Below are 7,346 nucleotides of genomic sequence, written 5' to 3'. Positions count from 1 at the left end.
CTTTCCCTTTACTTCCCTCAATCTCGTTTCTTCCTCCTTTCTTGCTCTATCTACCTCCTGGTGAGAAAGCAGGAATAGTGTTTACAACACTAACATCACCACTTTCCTTTCTTCCTTGTCGAAACTCATTTATATTATTTTCTTCCTACATCAGTCATTTATTCTCACCCACTCACGCCCCTCTCCTCCTCCTCCTCCTCCTCCTTCTCCTCGTCCATCTACTCCGTCTTTTTCTTCCTCTACTTCCTTGGCGTAGCTGTTCCTCCTGATTAATTTTCCTCATGCGTTACTCATACTTTTTTCTTCCTTCAGTTCACACGTAACTTTTCCACCTTCAAGGAACTCATTACTTTTACACCCGCGCTTACGCAGCGAAAATGGGCTTTAAGTTTTGCCTGTCATGCGTGTGTGTGTGTGTGTGTGTGTGTGTGTGTGTGTGTGTGTGAGAGAGAGAGAGAGAGAGAGAGAGGGAGAGAGAGAGAGAGAGAGAGAGAGAGAGAGAGAGAGAGAGAAATAACTCAAAAAGGTTTTATCCAGTCTTAACCAAACTTGGTGGAAGAGTTTAGGTAAAACCTAGAGGTTTTCCTTTGTTTTAGAGAACATGTCAGTTTTCAAAATTAAAACCAGCAAAGTAAAATTTTCCGGGTTTTATACGATTTAGACCAAACTTGGAAGAAATATTGAGGTATGACAAGAATGAAGTGATTACATTTTCGGACTCATCAGTCAAAGGCCAAGGCCACAAGGCAAGGTCAAATAACGAGCTTTGTGTCTGCGTATATCAAAATAACTAACTCGGATTTTATCTGATTTAATTGAAACTTGGTGAATGTCCTGAGGATGAGTCAAGAGGATAACCATATTTTTTCGAGCAAGAGGTCAAAGGTCAGGATCACGTGGCATGCTCAGTTTCAAATGTTTTAATCCGATATAGGCCAAACTTTTAGGATGGATTCAAGAATGGTAATGACAGGGTGATTCCGTTTTGAGAATAATCAGTCAAAGGTCAAGGTCACAGGGCAAAGTCAATTGCTCAGTTCGTAGAATCCACTGTGGGCTCGAGTATTATACACTGTAAATACGGCTTTTTGTTTATACTTTCCCCTCGAGTTATTTTTACCCACAGTCTCATTCATCCATCAAATTCTCCCACTTGCGTACTTGTCCTTCTTCACACAGTTCCCTCTTCTGTCTCGACTATTTTTCCTCATACACCTATCATCTTCCACATTATTTTCTCACCGTTACCTCATTCCTTCTTTCCCTACATACTTCCTTTCCTCCTTCCTCTCTATGGAACTTATTCCTTCCTCATTTATCTCCCTCTCTATTTACCTGATCATATCCTATTTTATTAATCACTATATTCTTCTCAACACTTCTTCCTGTCTCTTTTTCTCTCCTCTGCCTTATTTCTTCCTTTATCCCCGTGCAACGCCATCCTTCCCTCCTCCAATATGCAACTCCATCCTTCCTTCTCCATGCACCTTCGTCCATCTCCTTTACCTTTATAACTTTCCTATTGCATCAGTCATTCATTCTCTTTATTCAGCCTCTCTTAGCACCACCTTTCTCTCTCTCTCTCTTTCTCTCTCTCTCTCTCTTGGACTGATTCACTTAATCATCAAAATTTAAGCCACCCAACTCCTTGAAAAACTTACGTGAGGGGTTGGGTGTCAAGTATAATATAACTGACTGGCCTTGTTGATAAGGAAATTTTATACTGATGTATGTAGATGCACTTAACATAGGCCTGCAAGAAATAATAGTAATATCTTGATAATAGTTGCAGTAGCGTAGCCAGTGATTAAATAAGCTGAGCTGTGGTTCAAATCAAAGTTGAATTGTAACTGATATAATATGAAGGTAAACATTTTGTTAGCATTTGCTTTTAAAAAATGTATATATTTGTTTGTGGCAACTGATGGAGGACTGTGTTATCTGGGCTTCAAGGCAGTGCTATTACTGAAATGAATAATTAGTATTTGTATTATCATATCACTGAAACCTTCTTTCCCTTGACAAAAAAAAAAAAAAAAAAAAAAAAAAAAAAAACGAAAATGCACTTTCCCCCAAAACGTGGTTGTTCTCGCCTAACGAAGATCCCTAACCCCTCTTAGCTCAGATGAAAGCCAAATGTAGTGAGATTGGAGGGTCGATTTAACTAGTAACCAAGGAGACTCATTCGAATCTCAATAACAAAGGGTTACCGAATTCCAGGCAATCATAATTTAATATTCAAACTGTGAGAGTGGTTCCATTCGCCCTTCACACTCTCTCACATGTACTGTCGTTTATGTCTGTTTCGTCGCTTTTACGAGTCTTTCTCTCAGATTATGAAGAGGTTGGCGAGACAACTCCGGTTGTGTCAAATTTTTCATAGTATTTCTTTCCCCGGTATAATTAATTCAGTTGACATATTCCAGAGTCGTTGTGCTGGAGTAAGGGCGTAAATGAATACGCACACCCTATGCACGGTTCACAGTGTGTGTTTCGAGTCTTCGACTCATTGCGTGAACGCATATGGGAGGTGTATATTCATTAACACCCTTACTCCAGCATTGCAGTCCTGCCACATTTACTCAAGCTTTAAGGCAACTGTATATACATCGTCAAACAAACTCGGTCTGCTATCGATTCTCTAGCCTACTCAAGTTATATACCTTTCTCTTTCACGCACATATTTACCATATCGATCCACCTTCTTCCCTGAGCTATAGTGTTATGCCTTCTGCAACCTAAAAACATACTCTATTTTACCGTAATACTAACAGACTTCCTTACTCGATGGACATATTATTTCACGAATTACATGACATCATATTTACACACACACACACACACACACACACACACACACACACACACACACACACACACACACACACCTCAATAAATGTGACCACAACTCGATCATGACTATCGCACTCATGCTACACCAGACCAACACCCATACAGTCACGTGGCACTAACACACCTTCACGCAGTCCTCTTGTGACCTTTCACACTGAGACGTATGTTAAGCATAAAGGCATTATTACAAGCTATCTCTATAGCTATGACTTCATAGATAGACAGATAGATAGACAGACATAATCCTTGTGCACATTTATCATTCCTTGATATGTCAGGACATGGAAATTATACAATTTGTATTTCAAGACTTATACTGATGTGAAGCAGTGTGTTCCTCCCTTGAAAATAGATCATGCACAATGTTAGGATGATGTAGACAAGCGAACGGTAGGAGTGTCACACCCACTTTATTGAAGACTGCTCTTCTCTACCCCGCCCAAATCCTCCTCCCATCTCCTGTCAAATCCCTCTCTCTCCTACTCTCTTCCCTCCAAACGCACCTCCTTGTCTCCCATTTCACACCTTCCCCTCTTCCATCCTACTTCTCTCCCCCTCCGCCCTGTCATCACTTGTACCGCATCACAACACGGCAGGAGCCTCGTTACAACACACATCATCCCTCCTTCGTCCCCTCGGCCCCCTGTCTCAACACCACCTTCCTGGTTTTATGGTGGCTGGACACTATACAACGTCTGGGAACGAGGAAGGGTGTGTGTGTGTGTGTGTGAGAGAGAGAGAGAGAGAGAGAGAGAGAGGGAGACAGAGAGAGACAGAGAGAGAGACTGATGAGTACGAAAAAACGTGAGAGAGGATGTGAGCTTCAGTTACTGTAAAGTGTGAAGGATAATGTGAGTTGTGATGAGTTTGGGGAGGACAGGGCGTGTTATGCTTCTCTCCCCATAGACATGACATTAATGCTAAGTAACCACAGTGAAGTAATAGGTGAACTTTTAATCCTGAGTGTGCAAGGTGTGGTGAGCGAGACAAAGGCCATATTCTTAACGGTGTATAACCAGCGGCATATATTTTTGTGTATCCCTGCTATCTGGAGGTGATTTTATTGAGCTCAAGTGAAACATTACGTACTGGAAAATTAGTTATTGCTTTCATTAACACCTATTACTAATCACACTACTGGCAGACGACTTTATTCATCGAGTCTTTAACTACAGTAAGGAAATTAAGGCTAGGTTTATCTCCCCCAGCTTCTAAAGTCCCTGCTAAGCTGAATATAAGAGTATTGAGATAGCAATACTAATATACAAAAGACATCTTCGTACTGGAGGTACCGTAAGTATAAGAGTTTAACAATGGAAGGAGTTGCAAATTAAGGCTAGTGTTACATATGGTCGGTATGAAAGCGTCTGAGGGGGAGTTTCATGGCGAGAGACAGTATGACGTGTGGTGAGTGAGAAAGAGGTTATGGAGAGTGTGAAGGAGAGCGTGGCTTGTTCCAAGGATTTAGGATTAGGGGTCATGGTTTGAGGGGATTTGGGAGGAATGTTATGAGTTGGTGAGTGTCCCAGAGAGAGAGAGAGAGAGAGAGAGAGAGAAATCAACAGATCGCTTGATATTTTATGTAGGTATATAATGAAAAATACAGGCAAAATTTCATTGAAGAATGGTATGTAGTCCGTTGATTATTAAGTATTATCGACTATCTGGGAGTCATCTAGATGGGATGACATCACCGAAAAACACATGACTGTTCCGCTGGGAATCGAACAAGTAGAATGACACCAATAATATGTAGAAAGAAAGACGATAGGTAAAAGTAGCCTAATAAAGACTTTGACAGACACGAGAAAGAATCTAATAATAGGTAGAAAGAAAGGCAACAGTTAAGTGTTGCCTTATAAAGAATAAAGGAGACACGAGAAGGAATGCAGATACTGAAAAAGGAATAAACAATAACAAAAGGAGAATCAGCAGTGAACACGACAGAAAGGATAAAGTTAAGTCATGGTAGTCGAGATGATCAGTAACAACTGTGGAAGAATGGAGAAAAATTGGTAGAAAAGGTACAGTCAAGAAAAATAGTTGACCTACTGTTCCACAACATCCACTTCACACTTCAGGCATATCAGTCACTGTTCTCCCTGGCCTATCATATAAGAGAATATCATGTATAAATATGCATAAACTAAATTACCTAAATATTACAGATTATATCTGCGTAGTCTAACGCTCCCCCAGTGCTTCTTCAGAACCCAGTTTACTTAAGTCCATATCCACACAGTTGACTAACCTTAACCTCACCCTTTGCACTGAAATTACTGTTTTGGGTTATTTTAACGTATATAATATAGAATGGTTATTGCATTCTGACAGGACTGACGATACTGGTCTAGAATGCGAGCTGTTTCCAAAATCGTTTAATCTCATGCAGTTGGTAAAGCAACCAACCAGAATACCAGATAATCCTGACCATAACACCCATCTCTTGGATCTGTTCTTGACAAATAATCCAGATCATTACAGGATCGAAGTAGTCACCACGTGGATTCTCCGACCAGTTTCATCAAAGCCTCAATAGTCGGCTCCCCCAAACCTCCCCGTTCTGAACCTGTCAGGGTGACCCGATGGCAGTTTGATAGGGCAGACGGGGATGGATTCATAAATCATCTTGCTGACATTCCATGGCAGTCTTTCTTCCCTAGTGACATCAATTCTATCCTGTCCCATATTTGCCCTGCATAGGCAACCTTACAAATCATAACACTAGGAATCCTGGGGTAGGATATACCCCACGGAGAAAAAAAATAGTTGTTATGCATTTAATGTGCTGCAAAAAATACAGGGAAAAAATTAGAACCATTGTGCTTTCTTTTTAGCCTAAAACTGAATATCAAATCGTTTTCTAATTATGAAAAAAAAAATTGTAAACATGCATACTGTGTAGGCAGTGCTTCTCAACACCATGGACGTTAACCTGGGGTATATAATTCCCGCAAGTACAAGTACCTAGGAACAGGGGTAGAAATAATACACCCCTACTTGCAAAGAGGGTCTAAAGGCAAGTGAAGATACAGGGAAGCAGAGATTTGCAGCCCACGTAATTACCACGTGACAATCAATGAAAAGTTATAACCCTAGGTTGCCTCTCCTGGTAAAAGGTAACCTGGGAACCTGGGGTATATAATTCCCACAAGCACAAAAAACGCACCTAGGAGCAGGAGTAGAAAAAAGACACCCCAACCTACAAAAACGGTCTAAAGGTGGGTGAATGTAGAGGAAAGCGGATATTCTTAACCCACGTAATTAGCACGTGACAACCAATGAAACAATTAGTGGGAAATTATTACCCCAGGTTAGCTATCCAGGGTTAATGACTTTATACAAGCTGGTATGGAATTATTCACACCAACTCAACAGTTCACTAAAAAAACGGACTCCTCGAAATGGTTTGATAGCACTTGTGCTAGAGCAATGGCCCAAAAGTCATTAGCATATGACTCTTAGTTAAAATAAAAAGCATCCGAATCACTCAGTCAATTTAAATTTTCTAGAAACTGTGCAAAAAAGGTACTAAATCTCGTTAAATCAAACTTTCATCACAACCAAGCATCCAAACTACTAAACAGTCTTAATGGAAATAGAATAGTCTGGTCAACTCTCAACTCTTTAATAACTTTAACTAGTCATCACCCGTTCCCCAACTAAAATCTTTAGACAGTAACATTACATATGACCCGCGTGGTAAAGCGAATATCCTTGCCAGTACATTTGCCAGAAATCTTACATTAGAGGAAGTCGGCCAGAACGTCCTAGTACTAGAACTTGACTCTCCGGAATTTGCTCCACTTATAATGCAGACGATACATAAAATCCATCCCAGACAGTTTACCAACCAACAAAGCTCCAGGCCCATATGGAATTCCTTCATTTGTTTTCAAAACGAGCTCCTAAGAACTCGCTTCTGTTCTAGCTAAATTCTTCAGACTATGCATACGTACTTCTTCATTCCCTAATTCTTGGAAAGACGCCATTGTCCTCCCAATTCCCAAGAAAGGAAGTTCCCCTGACCCCTCTGATTACAGACAAATAGCTATTACATTTTCTCTTCATAAAGTGCTTCAAATTGTAATGAATAAACACATTGTTAAACATCTTGAATCCAACAACTTAATTAGTGATAGACAGTATGGTTTTTGCTAAGAAAGATCTTCCAATGACATACTCAATCTCCTAATTGACTCCGTCCATCAATCAGTTGACCAACATGGAGAAACTCATGACGTAGCCCTTGATATATCTAAAGCTTCTGATATTTCTAAAGCTTGTGACAGTGTGGGGCAACGTTCCCTGCTATCCACACTCTCTTGCTGTAGACCAACGTCTTCTGTTCCTCTGATTTCCTCATATCTCAGCAACTGAAAACCAAGAGTAAAAGTAGATTATGTATATTCCGTGCCATGAGAATTAGTTTTGGCTCCCATCCTATTCCTAATTCATATTAAATGATCCCTTATCTGTCACATATAATCCCA

Source organism: Coenobita brevimanus, chromosome 13, assembly GCF_032717465.1.
Source record: "Coenobita brevimanus isolate Jiangsu-jjx chromosome 13, ASM3271746v2, whole genome shotgun sequence".
Classification (NCBI taxonomy): Eukaryota; Metazoa; Arthropoda; class Malacostraca; order Decapoda; family Coenobitidae; genus Coenobita; species Coenobita brevimanus.
The sequence above is the reverse complement of the archived record's forward strand: the minus strand, read 5'-3'. Positions refer to the sequence as shown.